Here is a 20,189-nt window from a genome sequence, read left to right as displayed (position 1 = left end):
TCGGATTCCTCATTTGCAGCCCATATCTTCGCTAGGGAGATCCCCGTCACTGTCTGCTCCGCTTACATACACTACTGGCCATTAAAATTGCTACACCACGAAGGTGACGTGCTACAGACGCGAAATTTAACCGACAGGAACAAGACGCTGTGATACGCAAATTATTAGCTTTTCAGAGCATTCAAACAAGGTTGGCGCCGGTGGCGACACCTACAACGTGCTGACATGAGGAAAGTTTTCAACCGATTTCTCATACACAAGCAGCAGTTGACCAGCGTTGCCTGGTGAAACGTTGTTGTGATGGCTCGTGTAAGAAGGAGAAATGCGTACCATCAAGTTTCCGACTTTGATAAAGGTCGGATTGTAGCCTATCGCGATTGCGGTTTATCGTATGGCGACATTGCTGCTCGCGTTGGTCGAGATCCAATGACTGTTAGCAGAATATGGAATCGGTGTGTTCAGGAGGGTAATACGGAACGCCGTGCATCCAGCGTATCATTAGCAGTCGAGATGACAGGCATCTTATCCGCATGGCTGTAACGGATCGTGCAGCTACGTCTCGATCCCTGAGTCAACAGATGGGGACGTTTGCAAGACAACAACCATCTGCACGAACAGTTAGACATGCAGCAGCATGGACTATCAACTCGGAGACCATGGCTGCGGTTACCCTTGACGCTGCATCACAGACAGGAGCGTCTGCGATGGTGTACTCAACGACGAGCCTGGGTGCACGAATGGCAAAACGTCATTTTTTCGGAACAATACAGGTTCTGTTTACAGTATCATGATGGCCGCATCCGTATTTGGCGACATCGCGGTGAACGCACATGCTGGCGTATCAGCCGGCGTGATGGTATGGGGCGCCATTGGTTACAAGTCTCGGTCACCTCTTTTTCGCACTGACGGCACTTTGAACAGTGGACGTTACATTTCAGATGTGTTACGACCCGTTGCTCTACCCTTCATTCGATCCCTGCGAAACCCTACATTTCGGCAGGATAATGCACAACCGCATGTTGCAGGTCCTGTACGGTCCGCTCTGGATACAGAAAATGTTCGACTGCTGCCCTGGCCATCACATTCTCCAGATCTCTCACCAATTGAAAACGTCTGGCCAATGGTGGCCGAGCAACTGGCTCGTCACAATACGCCAGTCACCACTCTTGATGAACTGTGGTATCGTGTTGACGCTACATGGGCAGCTATACCTGTACATGCCATCCAAGGTCTGCGTGACTCAAAGCCCAGGCGTGTGAAGGCCGTTATTACGGCCAGAGGTGGTTGTTCTGGGTACTGATTTCTCAGCATCTATGCACCCAAACTGCGTCAAAATGTAATCACATGTCAGTTCTAGTATAATATATTTGTGCAGTGAATACCCGTTTATCATCTGCATTTCTTCTTGGTGTATCAGTTTTAATGGCCAGTAGTGTAATTTCGTATCGGCGTCATGTGACCGCAACGCCAGCAGGCGGCATCCACTCTCGCGGTGGACAGTGGTCATAATATTTTGGCTGATGAATGTATTTCGCCTGATCCCCCTGTCAGTAATATTTCTGTTCAATAACCCCCTATGGAATAATTTTCTGGTGTTACCCATTACTTACAGAAAAGTATTAACTGCACAAAAGCGAGCAGTAACAATAATATGTGGTGTTGACCCATGGAAAACATGTAGGTACCTTATTACACAGTATTAAAGCTGTCAATGACTCAGAAAGGAGTTCAATATGCAGCAGCTAAAATTTTTTATCATTTGCCCACTAAAAATATTGTCTGACAAGTAGCAAAGCAACTTTTAAATCTTACTTTATTTCTCATGGACAATTCCTTCTAGTCCACTGACGAAATTCTAATTAAAAACTTGTAGCCAGTTGGAATAAAAGAACTTGTTTTTAAGTGGGTAACACTAAACATTTGTACATATCCTGTTAACTCCATATCATTTCGATAACACAAATCGTCCAAATGACCTATGGAACATGTAACGAACTAACTAAGAACCAACTGATCTTAGTTTTACACACAGAGCAATTTATAGAGGAATTTTTTTATTTTCCCTCCATTTTTACGTTGGACAAATGCACAGTCTCGGACTGCGATATCATAGGAAGTCCTCTGATCTTGGGAGCAAGTGAGTTATTAGATTTTTACTCTGCACAATTGGCCTTGTTTGAACTTTACACTTAAGGTCAATGGATTATTTGATTTTCCAACCATTTCTGAATTCACCGCCATCCGCCATTTTCATATGGGGCAGTTGGGTTATGAAATTACAAGAGTGGGAGAATCCTTTAGAAAAGGTCGTAAGGCGGTGGAGTAGGCCAGTGGGGGAATCGTTTTTCTGTGCCACGAAATGTCAAGGGCAAGTGGACTAGTACTGCCACCTTAGACTCACCATCTTGGATTCTGGCATCAGTGTCTGTGTCAGTATTATGCCTGGAGGTGACCTTGAAGATCACCGGTGGGCTAGATCTACCATCTTTGATTGTGCAAGATCACCGTCGGAGTTTATATGTAGGACAACTGGTTTAGTTCTGCAATTTTGTATTCACCATCTTAGATTGCCAGGTTACTTTGGCATTGACCTTGGAGGGTTTGGGGATGGGTAGGGGGAGGGCAGTGGAAGGGAAAGAATACATCTTCCCTTCGTTCAAAATACAGAGGATTCACAAACTATGTCAGTCTCTTTTGCCTGCACCAGAACATACACAGTACCTCTAGTGTTGAACAATCCAAAGAACTTTTTGAATCGTTTATGCTATGAACAGTGTGAGCTACTTTGAGTTATGCCATTAATTCCCTAACGTCTTTAGTTCTTCTAACAAAATGTTGTGAATTTCAGAGTCAGATGCCATATGTAGGATACAGAAACTGTTATAGGTGCTGTTTTGTTATTTATACAATATAAAATTTGTTGAATGATTATCTCAATAGCATTATCACTTGAGAAACAATTCTTAAATGAATATTGTGATTACTAAGTTTACTGTTGTTACCCGATAAGAACCCTATTCTGGGTAACATAGCCTTCTTAAAAACTGTAGAAAATGATGTCAGTATTGAGATAGTGCGATAATTATTGCATAAGCTCTATCACATTTCTTATAAAGGAATTCAACAAGTTTGTATTTCAATTATTATGGAAAAATATTCTGCCTCTGTGATATATTAAGTATTTCAGAATGGACGGTACTTATTAGTTCCCAAAAGCTTAATATCTCGTTGAAAATATCATTAACACTTTGTGAGCTTTTATTTCCTAGAGAAATTATTATTTTCTTTCTTCCAGAACGGAAAGCGTGCGGAAGTATCAAGGCACTTAATTTTCTTTGAAGTTACTTTCTCTACACATTGCACCAATTTTGCTGTTTAATTCAGTGACCATGCCAGCATGGTCAATGAATTAAACAGCAAAATTAGTGCAATATGTAGAGAAAGAAACAATAAATTAAAGAAATTACTAATGAGATTACGGCTATGTGTGAATTATCATTTATAGAGTTCTCATTCAAATCAGCAGTGATATTATCTTGTTGTGCTAAGTGTCATCCTCCCGTTTGTTCGACTTTTTGAGCACAGAATTAATTTTTATATCTGAATAATTAATTTAAGATATAATGTTCTCATCTCTACAATCTTAAAAATTTTCTTAATATCTTTGTATATCTTTTTTGATGTATAACTAAACCACGGTTTTTCTTTATTCTTGTTAACATATGAATTTCTTTTTCCCACTGACAAAATAACCTAATTCCACTCGTAATCCGTGGAATTTTAGATGTTTTCTTAACGTCTTCTGTAATTAGTTTACTGAGTAAGCTATTTTCAATTACTGATACAAACTGTTCGAGGATTATGTTAAATTTGACATTGACATTTTATTCCTCATACACCTCATCCAACTCCAGCATTTGAATGTAATTTTTAAAATATTTTATCCTGAAGTCTTTAATTATGGTAACTGGCTGCCATAGTGATGTTTCAGTCCTTTATGGAAACTGATTGTTAATTCTTGGACACAATCCGGAAAAAAATTTTTCAGTACGTTTTCAAATAATCAGGCATATATTCAGGATAAACAGACTGTTGCGATGAGTGTGACTACTTTCAAGAGTTCACATATTTCGCACAAAATAATATTAAGCTTGATTTCAACAAACAGCTTGCCAGCAAAAACGTTTGTCTGTTTCGTCGAAATAAAGAAATATTGTGATTGTAATTCGATGGCCTGGCCTCACTGGACATTTGAAGAAAGGGAGGAATGAAGTTGGATCGAGAATGGCTCCGCACAACATGATGTCATATAGGATTACATCCTTTTCAACGAAACCATCCTGGTGTTTACCTCAAGTGGTTTAGCAAAATAAGTGAAAACTTATAAGTGTATGGCCAGTCGGAGATCTGTATTACAATAATGCTGGTACAATGCCTTAACCACTTCACCTAGTTCTTTAAATGAGGCATCTAGTCTAGTTTCTCTTCAATGAGAGTGTTTTCGATACTTCACGCATGGTACGATGAGAAAGATTTTTTCAAATTGTATTTGAAATGGGTTTGCGACATTTCATGTATAGACTGCACTATTTATTATATTTTCCACAGCTCAATTTCAATTTTTAAGCCATTAGGTGGTTAAGGTGCTGTGCTTTCAATTCCTTAACCACTTCAAAATGGCTTAAAAGTAGAAATTGCGATGGTGAAATACGATAAATAGCGTATGTCCATCACAAAAGATTGTCATTCGAAACATTTTTACAAATATTTTATATCTGTCATGCTCAGCTGGAAGATAAATGGTTACAACACATCTATTGTATGCCGTGTTTCTTGACTTCCGCAAGGCGTTCGATACGGTTCCCCACACTCGTTTAATAAACAAAGTAAGAGCATATGGACTATCAGACCAATTGTGTGATTAGCTTGAAGACTTCCTAGATAACAGAACGCTGCATGTCATTCTCAATGGAGAGAAGTCTCCCAAAGTAAGAGTGATTTCGACCGAGCGAGGCGGCGCAGTGGTTAGACATTGGACTCGCATTCGGGAGGACGACGGTTCAATCCCACGTCCGGCCATACTGATTTAGGTTTTCATGATTTCCCTAAATCACTCCAGGCAAATGCCGGGATGGTTCCTTTGACGGGGCACGGCCGACTTCCTTCCCCTTCTTTGCCTAATCCCATGAGACGGATGACCGCGTTGTCTGGTCTCCTTCCCCAAACAACACATCCAAACCAACCCAAGGGCGATTTCAGGTGTCCTGCAGGGGAGTGTCGTAGGATAGTTGCTATTCACAATATACATAAATGACCTTGTGGATAACATCGGAAGTTCACTGAGGCTTTTTGCGGATGATGCTGTAGTATATCGAGAGGTTGTAACAATGAAAAATTGTACTGAAATGCAGGAGTATCTGCAACGAATTGACGCATGGTGCAGGGAATGGCAATTGAATCTCAATGTAGGCAAGTGTAATGTGTTGCGGATACATAGAAAGAAAGATCTTTTATCATTTAGCTACAATATAGCAGGTCAGCAACTGGAGGCAGTTAATTCCATAAATTATCTGGGAGTAGGCATTAGGAGTGATTTAAAATGGAATGATCATATAAAGTTGATCGTCGGTAAAGCAGATGCCAGACTGAGATTCATTGGAAGAATCCTAAGGAAATACAAGCCGAAAACAAAGGAAGTAGGTTACAGTACACTTGTTCACCCACTGCTTGAATATTGCTCAAAAATGTGGGATCCGTACCAGATAGGATTGATAGAAGAGATAGAGGAGATCCAACGGAGAGCAGCACGCTTCGTTATAGGATCAGTTACTAATCGCGAAAGCGTTACGGCGATGATAGATAAACTCCAGTGGAAGATTTTGCAGGAGAGACGCTCAGTAGCTCGGTATGGGCTTTTGTTGAAGTTTCGAGAACATACCTTCACTGAAGAGTCGATCAGTATATTGTTCCCTCCTACGTATATCTCGCGAAGAGACCAAGAGGATAAAATCAGAGATATTAGAGCCCACACAGAGGCATATCGACAGTCCTTCTTTCCACGAACAATACGAGACTGGAATAGAAGGGAGAACCGATAGAGGTACTCAAAGTACCCTCCGCCACACACCGTCAGGTGGCTTATGGAGTATGGATGTAGATGTAGATGAAGATATTGTATCATCAAGCTATGGACTCACTTTCCACTGATAAGTGCAATAGAATAAATATTTGTAACAAATAAAAATAATGTGATGCATTAGAAATCGAACCCAGAGCAGTACTATAGAATTTTAACACTCTGAATTTGCACATGTCATTCATTCTCTTCAACTTAATGGTCTGGGTGAAAATGTGCAGTTTGACCAGGTGGTTCAGCTGGAACAAAACGGCCTGCGATCAGCAAGTGACTGTGTCCAGGTCTCATCCAGTCCCACTGCCTTCGTTTACCACAAATACTTATCGCGCAAATGCTCCAAAATGCTATGAACCTAATAAGCTACACTAGAAGCATCTGATACTAAACACTCGGAGTGTTTCATCTCTGATTATGTTTGAAAGTTTCAACGTGTCTGAAAAATCTGAACATAGGACATATAAATGGGAACTCTCAATGCTCTTTGACTGATTCTTCAGTTTATCAGTAGGTACATTGCACACAACAGAAGTAAAAGTGTGACTCTATTGATCTAAAAAAATGTAGACTAGTAGCCAAAATAGATGTGCAGAAACGCGATTTGTCCTGAGGCTGGCTCAGAACGTAGGGCAAAAACGTAAGTTGTAAATTTGAGGGTTGTTTAGGATATACGACTTCGTGATGAAAAGTAATGTCTCCAAATTTTTGATGTGAAATCTCTTAAAGCTTTTCAAATAAAACTAACGTTATTGACATTATTCATCGTCATTTTTTTGTTTTCCGTCTTTCCCTTAGCTTCCTTAAGTTCGTGGAGGTAGGTACCGTCTATGCAACAAATTGAAGGCAGGTTGTTTATTGCCATATGTGTTTTGCTTCTTTTATTTGGGAAGTATCATCAGTGGCTTGTAATACATGTTTCCTTTTCTACATACAATAAACGTATTACGTGGTCAGGGTGTATACATGGACGAGGAAAAAGAATTCCAGGATTTTTCCCGAATTTCCCAATTAAAAATACACTTTCTCCCAGATAAAAATACACTTTTTCCATGTTAAGTAGCAGTATAGTTTTCCTAGGAACCGTAGAAAAGATGTCTGATGTGCAGCAACATGTACACTGAGGATTTTCGTATTACGAAAGTATAAATTCAAATTCCACCAAACACCGCATGTTGCTTTCCGAAGGATTGAAATCGAGATTGCTATGCGCTTTTGTAAGCATCAAGCGATCTCGCCAGCCGATGACAACGGATGTTCAGACCACAGGACACGTGATGTACTCAGCCAATAGCAACATCACTGTTAAGTAACGCGAACACACAAATAGGAAAATTTAATGGTTTAAATTAATATACATAGTGTTGCTACAAGAAAAGAAAAGCTATTACGGATAATATTGGTCTCTAAGATTAATAAGCTGCAAGAAAAGCTAAGCTTTCACACATAATGTTGATCTTTTCTGCGCGTGTTACACTTTAAGATACGTCACAAAAATGTGCCAGTAAAATTTTTAACAACGACATATATGTCTGACCTTCTGCGCTCGAAAATATTCTAAATGGTCGTCCTCAAAGATTTGATTTTTGAATGAGAGTCAAACGCAATGTGACTTAAGAAATTCTCGGACATTCACGCATAGAGTTCATCTTGTGTAAAAGGAAATTTACTTTACTTGAAAGTAAAGCTTTTCAAACAACCATTCGGAATATTTTCCCGCCACCTGTTAGAAATAGATTCGTTTCAGCAGTAGCGCCAGATGACAGCCGTCGCCGCGGTTGGGCAGCTACGATGACAAAGGAAGCCCGTACGTTCATACGTTCTAAAACATTACAAATCTTACATTATGTCATAAAAGAAACAAGACATTAGAGGATACTCAGGAGCATGGGAATTTTGTGAACCATACTAAAATACGTAATTCGGCTGAAAGTGCACATTCGTATGTCGAGATTCAGATGTAAATTTTCTTTGGGTACCAATACTGTATTATCTCATGTTTGGTTCTTTATTATGGCATAATGCCATACGTGCTAAATGATAAAAACAAGTACTTGAAATGCAGTGAACAGTTGAAACTAGCCAATAGTGTGGAATTAAACACTGCGTTTCAAATAAATTGACTGCCTCAGCAGAAAAGATTAATGAAAGTCAAATTTCTTTAACAAACCGACAAAAATAACTTCATTGTTCTGCAAGGCGATTAACGCTTGACTGTCAGGAAGGTGGAAACAAAATAAAATCTGAAACTAACAACATATTTTAGCCTTCCGTAATTATGTGAATGTATTTTAATTCACTTGATATCTCCCGGCCACAGAAATCCGTTTTGTTTTCGCTTGACGTGAGAGCAGTAAGCGAAGAGGAAACAACAAAATCACTTAACGTAAACATGGGTCATGTGGAGACTACCACCTCCCCACTACAACTCAGACTACTCTGTGCATCAGGTCCGGATCTACGACATTTCCGAACCGCGGCAATATTAGATAGTGGCGCTCCCCATCCGTCGAGCGTTTGAGGTAGGACGCCAAAAATTTAAAAAATCAACTTTTCAAAAATATCTTCATTTTGTAGCGTACATCTCTCTGAAGAGTCTGATACATAAAACATATATGTTCGAGGGAACGTAAGTCATGTTATTTGGTCTGTGTGCCGAAATGCAGTGCCACGCCTCTTCACACAGCATTCTTCCATCACACTCCTCTGTATCTCGCTCTGTGAAATTCAAACGCGTAATACTTTGTAATGGGTTCCATCAGAATATATTCAGTCCAGTGGAAATTTAAATGTCCTGTGGTGCCTCCCCTGCTCCCAGTCGGCCGGTTTGACACCCTGGCCCTCTTTAAAAAAATCTCGCAATTAATAATGGATGGGATTATTTGTAACCGGCAGAACAAGAACACTTCAGAAAATTTGGTCTTTACTGCCTATTAGCTAATAACGTGCTGTATTGTGTGACATAAAATTAAATATAGGATACATAAAACGAGTAAAGACAAGGACAAGCAAGACAGTACACATTTCTTCAATCCTTAAGTCATAGCTTTTTTTCCTGTCTGATCTTGCCTCAGCTTTATATGGCGTACTTTCCTTTCTGGAAAAGAATCTATTGCCTCATGAAAGTTCGTCGACGTTTTACTACATGAAAAAGCGAAATGTCGTTGTCTAATGCTAGAAAAGCTGTTAATACAAATAGTACCCAAGACTGGTGTGTTTTCTCGATCTGATTACGTGTACTTTGCCACTGTCTGCTACATAAAACGAAATAGGCCTGCCTAATATTGCAGCAATTGTTACATACACCAAATAAACAAGACTATTTTGGCACAAATGGTCATTTTTATAACACGACAGAATATAATTCACGAAGTACCAATATCTAATGCCTGTTAGTCCTACTACAAGCAAAAAGTTTTATGTTAGGAAATAGTTTCACATTTCATTCACACTCTCTAGCTTCTGAAGCATTAGATCGAAAAGTAATTGTACGAAATTTTTATTATTTAAAATTATAAATTTGGAATCGTCATATTCTTCCGTAATTTGTGTGAGTCCCCCGTTTCTTCTCCTTCCTCATTCTAACAAACTATCTTGTCATCACTAATTCTGTCACTACTCCTGCCAGTGTCAAAATTTATTCTCTGGTTATCTTCACTAACCCCGCCAAAATCACTGGTTTAGTTATCCCGCATTTATTCTCCGGTTAGGCTTTATTAAGTTTCCGTACAACGTGTTTTTTGCGCTACTTCCAGAATAGAATTTTAGCGGCTGCTAGCAGGGGACTGTATAACTGGCCCTTGGTAGTGTAGCGGTCTGGCCAAAAATTTTCTGTCAAAATTTCATTTTCTTGGATACACGGAGAAGACAATACGTGATCTTTGTGGCGTGTTATTCCTGTTAGTCCTTATTTCCACTCTGGTAGTCTGAATCTATAGAATTCGCTAGTAATTATAACAACGCTGATCATTTACAAATCCAGTCGACCACATAAACAGGGACTGTCATTCACTCTTTCGGCTTTATTCGCTCAGCTCGTATAGACGCGTCCCCTTTTGTCTGCAGGAAAGTTTATTTCTAGATACAACGGTGACTCCCCTGGCAGGGACATCACGTACACTATGCACGCATTCAAAAATCAACTTACCACATGAGTGATCGATAGACCAACGTGCGCTGGATGCTAGACGCTATGTGAAACACAGTCTTTTTCCTCAATAATATGAATTTGACGCCCCCCCCCTTCCCCCCGAAACTGCCACCCGGGGCAGATACCTCGGTTTGTCCCCGCCCCCTAATTCCAGGCTTGTTGCGCATACATGGATCTGGCAGCTAAGGCGCACCAGTAAAATTTTTCCGGATAGCATCTGGCTGCTTGCCGCTATTGCTTATACAGCTAACTGCCACACTTCTGTAGCCAGAAGCGGGAGAAAGTACTACTCACACTCAACTCAACAGCATATGCGCATAAGCTCGCTTGCAACCGCTCAGACGAATCAAATGTAAACAGTTGTGACGTCACGCTCATCGGAGGCAATGTGTTGTTATGAAACATTGCATAGTCTTCCTAAGCCTTTGACACATTTTGCTGTTGGCAGACGCTTGTATGAGCATTGTGTTTTGTTCTTGTATATGGTGCATTTCCTTTACAACTTAAGTTTTATTTTCGTTTTTTTTTCTTCTCGTTCGTTTTCTATTGCTGCAGTATCATTCTGCAGTACCGAGATACAGAAATATTCTTCCGTAGAGCATTGGTTCTTACCAGTGAAAGTTACAAAAATGTAAGTAAAACAATGAAAAATTCCCTGAATTCTAAAAAATTCCCGGGTTTTTCCCATTTTTTTCTCGGATGGAAAAATTCGTGGGTTTTTCCCGGATCTCCCGGTTGTCCCGGGTCGTAGACGCCCTGGTGGTAGATAGGATATGCTGCTATATTACATTTTGTCGTGTTTTTTTCTTTTTTTTAGGTTAGAATCGATTTTTGTAGCACAAATGTCGTAATGCGAACTTATCGTTCGGTGTTATCTACGATTTCCAGCCCAGTTAACTCATATGTGTGGTCCTGGAGATGTATGGCTTAGTTTCCATACTCCAGCTGGTCGATTTCTGGCGTTCTTTCACCCACGTTTCTCACATCGCATGTATCACTTGCACTTCCCATTTTGCGACCAACATACGTGTGTTTTCGGTGTGTAGTGTTGCCAAATTTTGCTGTGGGTTTAACTGTCTTTTGTTTGTGTTGTGTTGTGGTTTGACGTTTTTCATTTGTGTGTGTGTATTTTGCTGTGTGTAAATGTGTTTCCTTTTTTATGGATACTTGTATGTGTGTGTAAATGTGTGTTGTTTTCGTTTAATATAAATATGTGCTTATGAGTGTGCGTGCGTGTGTGTGTGTGTGTGTGTGTGTGTGTGTGTGTGTGTGTGTGTAAATGTGTGTTGTTTTTGTTTAATATAAATATGTGCTTATGAGTGTGTGTGAGTTTGTGTGTGTTGGTGGGTGTGTGGGTGGGTGGGGGTGGGGCAGGGAGAGAGGAGGGAAGGAGATTCATTAAATATTTTTCCTACTTAAATTTCGGTTTGTTATTGTTTTAGTTTTCGTGGCTAGCATAGCATGGTCAGAGATTTGTTGCTTATACGGATTTGGTCGTTGAGTACCTCCTCTTCCACTGCAATGGCTCTTTGTATGTGAAAGTTTTCTTGCAATGTCAGGAGCTTTTTGTTTTCATTCTTTACTCTGATAACTGTCATGTCACATTTCATGTTGCCTGGTTCATGTCCATGTTTTATCATGTGATCCGCCAATGTAGAATGGCTATTTTTATATTTCTAACTTCTTATATGTTCTTTTCGTGATTGTCGTCCCCAGATATATTTATTTACATTTTTGGCACTCTATTTGGTGTATATCCACTCGTCGGTATTTATCTGGTTTATTTGTTGTTTGTAAATGTGATTGTAGTGTGTTTCTTGTTCTGTAAGCTACGTGTAATCCCTGTTTCTTAAGTAAATTTGCCAAACTGTGTGTTTCTTTGTGTTTTTATGTAAGAGTGTACCATTTTTTTCTGTTATTCATGTCATGAGGGTTATTGTTTTGTGTTTCTGTGTAAGCTGTAGTGTCTGTGTGGTTCTTTGGTGTTTGTGTTCTTTGCTTGTTTCGAAATTTCTTTATTTTGTTTTAATTTATTGGTTGAGTTTTTGTACTATATGAGTGTTTTAACCATTGTTGTGGGTCTGTTTGTAATTCTTTTTCATGGTTTTCTTTGCTGAGTGGGATGTTATTTAGTCTGTGCAATATGTGTCATTGTGCCACTAATTTTTGATTTTGTGGGTGGTTGGATGAAGCAAGTTTAATTATACCTGTGGTTGTTGGCTTTCTGAAGATGTCAAATGTGTGTTTATTGTTGTCTCTCTTTATTGTTATATCCAAGAAATGAATTTGCTTTTGTGTTACTTTTTCCATGGTGAATTAAATACTTTTTTGTTTGTTGTTTATATCTGTATGAAGTTTATCAGTTTTCTTTGTTGGTTCATCTACCACACAGATTATGTCATCTACATACCTGTACCAGTAAAAAATTTTGTATCCTTTCTTTGTGATGACTGTATCAAAGATGGTGTTTTCTACGTTTTCTTTCCTCATATCTATTCCATATTACGTTGAAAACTACTACCAAAACTGTCAGTAAACTTTTCCAGTTTGTATGAAATCAGAAGCGACGCAATACACCAACTACTTAGGTGACAACAGAGCAGGTCATGTAACCAAAGAGCAGTAATAAATGGAAGAAAAGACAGCATCTAGCGTTGCTCTTCTTCGGCACTATCCGAGCAAACCCCTATTATTTGTAGAATGAAAAACCAGGCAAGAGTTGCAAATTTTACTTTCTTATTCACTCGACGACTAGTTTCGGGTCTCGGCCGAAACTAGTATAAATAAAAAAAATAAAAAAGCAAAATTTGCTACTTTGGACTGGTTTTTCGTTCTACTGATTAACAGGAGTTCCTGACCCACAGCTACCCTAGCATGCTGGAAGTTCCCTGTGAGTTGACTTACAGGGCCGTTCTCCGACATTACTTTGGCTGTTATTCTTTAAAAACGCTGTGCGCGCGTGTAACAGAAGCAGATGTGACGAAAGCAGACTTGATTTTCGGTACGACGTACGATTGTAATCTACCGCGCAGGGTTCTTACTATGACACATTTCAGAGATGAGGTCGTTGTCAGGTGTATGTATAGAACATATTCTAAAGTTGCAATGCCTTTTATGTTTCTGAAGTAATAGAGATGCCCCTAAAATTTTCTTCATTCATACGTAACCAGAAGAGGCGGAAAGAGATGAGGTTAATACAGTCAAATTCGATATCTCTTCTCGTCTTGAGTTCTTGAACAGAGAAGGCCTGAGTAAGGAAATCCTATTGGAAATCAGCGGCCTGTTTGAGGATCGAAGAAGGAGTAAGTTCCATTCATAAAAAGTTGGGAAGCTTCGAAGAGATGAAATCCATGGGTAACGATCTCTCTCAGACCAGCTGTGCTCGCCAGATGACGAAAGCAAAGCTTGTGGCCGGTACCAATTTAACCTTCGCCTTGTTGTTAATGCGGCCTGTCTTATTGCTCTGCATTGCTTAACATGGTACTGATGATTTCCACACATTTTTATCGTCATACAATAAATTTTCTGAATGAACCATCCCCTTCTTTATCACCGGTGACGTTTTCAAAATGCGGTTATGTGTATTTTTGTCGTTCTGAACATTATTACTTACTTTTCATAATTTTTTGCTGCCACTTAAGTGACATAAAAAGCATATATAGGGAAAAGGGAGCGAGACAAGGTTACCCAAATACTCGTTCTTTCACTGGGGAATGATACAAAACATTGCCGATCTCATTAGCATCCATAAGTTGTACGTCTTCGTTTATACGTGTGTCATTTGATCCCATAGACGAATAGTTGCCGTAGTAGGGTAAAATCCGTTAGTCGTACCACAACCTCTAAACCGTACTCCAGTAATATCCACTCCCACGTTTATAAAATGCGACATCAGGTGGTGTGAAACAGAACTAAATTGTCGTGCGTGTAAGTAAAATCAAATGTACGGACCACTGGCCGTCGTGACAGAAAAATAACTAGCAAGTAAGTTTGTGTGACTGTTTTTATTACATTCTCTAGCTCATTTCTAAGTAATTTCTGATAAGAATTTGCTGAAAAAGTATTTGTTTTGTATCACGTCTATTTTGTGGTATTCTGCCATTCACTTAAGTATCATCAAAAAGTGGAAAAATTTGAGATTACTCCTGTAGTTCTGGTTTGACATGGTAGAGTGCTCAACACCCATCCCGTACCTAAAGCTCCAGATCTTTATCCCGTACCTGTAGCGAATTCGTTAATCGTACCGGTACAACTTAGGCGTTGATGGAAATTACATACCAACTAAAAATTGTTTGTTTCAGCTAATCAGTCTGACGTGGAGAGCGTGCAGTAACTGGAAGCAGGAGAATATGGACGTAGCTTTACTGAAACATCGGAATGGTGAAATTGGATTTAATGAAGCATGTAGAAGATATAATAAACCAAAGCCTACACTGCGTCGTAATTTGAAGGGTTTAAACAGAACACCAAAGTTTGGAAGACCTACTGATACGTCAGCAGAGATGGAAGATGGATTAGCAGAGCATTTAATTAATTCAGTAACTATTACTGAATTAAGAAAACTTGCTAAAAACTTGCTAAGACTTATCATTGACCACATCGCTTCAGTAAAGAAAGACAGACAGCCAGCAAAAAAATTCGTATTGGAGGTTTACTAAAGATAATTCTCCTTTGTCCTTGCGAATCCCAGAACCTATAACGATGGCATGCAGGAAAGGGTTTAAAAATAACGTGCTAATGAGTTTCTTGATAAATATGAGGAAGCAGTAGAAGTTTATTACTGACCAGATATATAACGTGTATGAAATAGCATTGTTCACTGTTTATAAATCGTCTAAAGTTGTTTCCCGAAATGGCTGGCCTAATCATAAACAGAGAAAGGGATCTTAACAGCGACATGTGTATGTGCAATGAATGCAACAGGCCAATTCACATATCCGATGTTAATATTTACGCGTAGCAATATCAGTGATGTCTTAGAAAGGGGAGTTCCACCAAATACAGCATTTGATAGCACAAAAAATGGATACGTAACATCAAAACCGTTTATTCGATAGCTAGAACATTTCACAATATGTACAGAAGTAGAGAAAAGGGGGCAGGACCAAATTTGCTTTTAGTAGATTGACACAGCACACAAATCAAAAATTTAGAGGTGGTTCAGCTGGCTCATGATTATGATATAGCTACGGTGAAGCGGCATCTTCATGGCTACGTTCACATCCTGGCGGTGTTATAAAGCAAGCTAATGTTGCTGGACTCCTGGGTAGCGCGTGATAGAAATGTCGTCAAAGGAGAGGGCTTTGTAGCTGCCTCTACATATATTGTTCACCATTCAGACCATGAGTAGGCTCATGGAACTGAAACAACAACCCGAAAATCTGGAAGGCCGCTTAACATTGCGACACCACTCAGTGATCAGTCTGGACCTTGTAGAGTGTCTCAGAAATGTTGACCCGAAAACAACATTGCAACAGTTAACGGAATTAATAGTCCTCAAATAAAGTCTTACTGGAACACTTTATCTGGTATCCCTCGTATAACAACAGTTATTAAAAAAGATACGAAACGACGTAAACCAACAATCAAATTAACATTGTGGTGTCACCGCCAGACACCACACTTGCTAGGTGGTAGCCTTTAAATCGGCCGCGGTACGCTAGTATACGTCGGACCCGCGTGTCGCCACTATCAGTGATTGCAGACCGAGCGCCGCCACACGGCAGGTCTAGAGAGACTTCCTAGCACTCGCCCCAGTTGTACAACCGACTTTGCTAGCGATGGTTCACTGACAAAATACGCTCTCATTTGCCGAGGCGATAGTTAGCATAGCCTTCAGCTACGTCATTTGCTACGACCTAGCAAGGCGCCATGTTCAGTTACTATTGATATTGAGAATAATGTACAGTCAAGAGCGACGTTCACCAGTTATGGATTAAAGTTAAGTATTCCACCAGCTACGTCCGTTTTTCTAAATTCTAATTTCCTTGTCCTGTTCCATACCTCACGGCAGCCTGCGTGAGCTAAAATGCGTGCCGTTCGGCTTTCTCTACTAATCACGGTGTTGGTTCTCCTGCCAACCCACAACATTGGCGACGAGACAATACCGCGTTCGTAACTATACTGCCCTGATTTACTTGTGTAATGGCTTCGCCACCATCTCCAGATGTACTGTCCGAATTTTATCGCTTACAGAATCAGCAGACGCAGGCCTTACTGGATGCCCTTGGATAGCTCGTCCAGGGTCAACGTGCAATGCAAAACGACGCGGCAGCCACCGTTCCACCGCTAACGCAGCAACAACACGCAGTTGCACCAACTTTTCGTACTTTTGATGCTGCACTGGAAAGCTGGACGGAGTGGTCACGCCAATTTGGATTCCATCTCGCCGCCTACAGAATTCAAGGTAACGAGCGGCAGCCTTTTTTGTTTTCATCCGTCGGGGTGACCACGTTCCGTGTGATAGTCAAATTATTTCCCCGACGCGACGTAGCAACTCTGTCCTATGCCGAAATTTTGTCTGCATTAGATGCATATTTCAAAGAATCAGTCAATGTAGTTGCCAAACGGTACACCTTCTTTCTTACAAAACGTACGGCAGGTCAGACTAATAGGGAGTGGGTTGCTACCTTGCAAGGCCTTACTAGGGATTGTGCTTTTGAGTGTCAATGTGGACTCCCTTATTCAGATACTATGGTACGCGATGCAATTGCACAGAACGTTTCTGATGTTCGTATAAGGGAACAGATTTTGAAACTAGTCAATCCCTCCCTTCAACAAGTGATGGACATATTGGATCGGCAGGACACACTTGACTTTGCTCAGGAATCAACTGGCTCTGAGCACTATGGGACTCAACTGCTGAGGTCATTAGTCCCCTAGAACTTAGAACTACTTAAACCTAACTAACCTAAGGACATCACACACATCCATGCCCGAGGCAGGATTCGAACCTGCAACCGTAGCGGTCTCGCGGTTCCAGACTGCAGCGCCAGAACCACGCGGCCACTTCAGCCGGCTGCTCAGGAATCATTCGAAACTTCGCCACCCGGGTGTCAGGTTAACCGGCCCGCCGGGCGAGCTGCACGGAACAGTAAACAGTCCTTGCGCTCGGCCGCGCTGCTGCCGCCAGGCTTTCAGCCACGTGTACCGTGGTGTGCTACTAGACTTTCGCGTGAGAACTGCCTGTCACGCCAAGCTATTTGCTTTTACTGTAATAAAAAAGGACGTGTTCAAAGTGTTTGCCAGAAAAAGCTCAGATCGGAAACTCAAAATCATTCCAGACCCTTTGCTTCGCGCCGGAATCGGAATCGAACCAAGGATACTCGGGCTCGCGACACTTAGCCCATGGAAATTCATATAGTTCATTCCACTCCGCCCAGTGCCACTCTCTCTAAAAGTGACTGCGTTCATCCCATAAATAGTGTGCGTCGACATCGCAGGTCACAAGATCCCTGTGTTAAGACAGTGCAGCCTTCTTGCAACATACAAGGGACAAACAAAACTTGTGTCATTTTACGTCCTTCGTTCTTCTTCTGCAGTGAACTTCTTTGGTTTCGATTTATTTCAGTTTTTTCACTTGTCTATAGTAAATCAGGTCCTATCAGTGAACCAGACTGTGCCTTCCGACAGTGTTTCTCGTCTCTGTGAAGAATTTGCAGACATTTTTGCACCAGGCATTGGTTGCGCTAAGAACTATAGCACATTTGGAACTGAAAGTAAACATGCAACCGAAATTTTTCAGAGCGCACAATGTTCCCCACGCATTGCGTGATGAGGTCGCAAAAACATTACACGATTTGGAATCACAAGGAACGTGTGCAGGCTTATCTCTGGGCATCACCCTTAGTAATTTTGCCAAAACCTTCCTGAAAATTGAGACTTTGTGTGGACTTCAAGGCAACAGTGAATCCACAACTAGTGACTGCAACTTTTCCTTTACCCTGCCCGGAAGATCTTCTTGACAATTTGTGCCCGGGTAAATATTTTTCGAAGTTGGACCTAGCAGATGTGTACTTGCAAATACCGGTAGATGAAGAATCCCGGCGCGTTTTGGTGGTTGACACGCATCTTGGTTTGTATCGATTCAAACGACTGCCTTTCGGGTGTGCATCCGCCCCTGCATTGTTTCAGCAATATCTACAAACTGTTTGTGCGTCGGTCCCTACTGCAGCAAACTATCTGGACGATATTGTGATCTCTGGAAAGACGGAAGAAGAACATTTAGCCAATCTCAGAACATTATTTCAGGTCTTGCGACAAAATGGTCTTCGCTTGCGGAAGGACAAATGTGTGTTTTTTGCTCGTGACTTACCCTACCTGGGACATGTACTCAATGCCCAAGGCATACATCCCAGTCCCGAGCACCTCCGTGCCATACAAGACTTGCCTTCGCTGCAGAATTTGAAGCAGCTACAGAGTGTGCTGGGCAAAATTACCTATTATCATCGCTATGTTCCCCATGCCTCTTCCATTTCAGCTCCGCTTCGTCGCTTACGCCGTAACGGTGTTCCGTTCGTTTCGACGACGGAATTGGAATGCGCCTTTCGCCAGTTGAAATCGGCGTTGCTTTCCAATACTTGCCTTACGCCATTCGATCCCCGGAAGCCCCTTTTGTTGATGGTGGATGCATCGGATTTCGGGATCGGTGCTGTGCTTGCGCACAAAGATGGATCGCACGATCGCCCTATTGCCTTTGCGTCCAAATTGCTCTCGTCTGCGCAACGAAATTATTCACAGATCGAGAAAGAAGCATTAGCTGTCGTATTTGGTGTTACAAACTTTCATGATTTCTTGTATGGTCGTTACTTTACCATCATCACAGACCACAAAACTTTGACATCGCTTTTTCATCTGACCAAGCCTGTACCTCCATGTACAGCGCAGAAATTCATTCGCTGGTCTATTTTCCTCTCGCAGTACCGCTACGATATCTTGTATCGGTCCACTGCTACGCACGGAAACGCCGATGCGTTGTCCCGTTTGCCTGTTGCTGAGGATAGAGCATTCGATTCCTCCGAACTTGCTTGCATGTTCATTGATTCGGAAACCGATGACGTGGTCGAATCGTTTCCAATTGATTTTCGTCGTGTAGCTACAGCCACAGCTGCCGACCCTGTCCTTGCTACCGTTCTGCGTTTTGTTGTTGATGCGCAATGGCCCTTGTCAAAGTCACGGATTGGGGATCCGTTGGTTCGCCGATTTTTTGCTCACCAGGAGAGACTTTTTGTACGACGTGGTGTTTTGCTAATGCGTTCTGATAATGATCAGGCCAGGGTCTTGGTCCCACGTTCGTTACAGTCCTCTGTCTTACAGCTTCTCCACCAAGGACATTGGGGTATAGTAGGAACGAAACAACTTGCTCGTCAGAGCTGTACTTGGCTCGGAATCGACGCCGCGATTACGACTATGTGCTCTTCTTGCATGGTGTGTGCCGAACAACAATCAGCACCACCGTGGAAATTCTTTGCGTGGCCAAAAGCCACTTCCCCTTGGCAACGCTTACACATCGATTTTGCTGGTCCTTTCTGGAATGCTCGATGGTTGGTTGTGGTAGATTCATTCAGTAATTTTCCTTTTGTTGTCCGGATATCTTCCACGAAGTCATCTGGCACCATCCAAGCGTCATCTGCTATCTTTTGCATTGAAGGTCTTCCACAGACTATTGTTTCCGGCAATGGCCCACAATTCGTGTCCGCAGAATTTCAGTCATTCTGCAAGGCCAATGGTATTCAAAATATGACGTCCGCGCCGTTTTCGCCACAGTCAAACGGTGCCGCTGAACGATTGGTCAGGACTTTCAAGTAACAGATGTTGAAGTTGAAAGAGTCGCATTCTCGGGAGGACGCGTTATTGCTCTTTTTCTGCAAGGCCAATGGTATTCAACATCTGATGTCCGCTTCGTTTTCG

The sequence above is a fragment of the Schistocerca piceifrons genome, chromosome X (genome assembly GCF_021461385.2).
Source record: "Schistocerca piceifrons isolate TAMUIC-IGC-003096 chromosome X, iqSchPice1.1, whole genome shotgun sequence".
Classification (NCBI taxonomy): domain Eukaryota; kingdom Metazoa; phylum Arthropoda; class Insecta; order Orthoptera; family Acrididae; genus Schistocerca; species Schistocerca piceifrons.
This window is presented reverse-complemented; position numbering follows the sequence as displayed.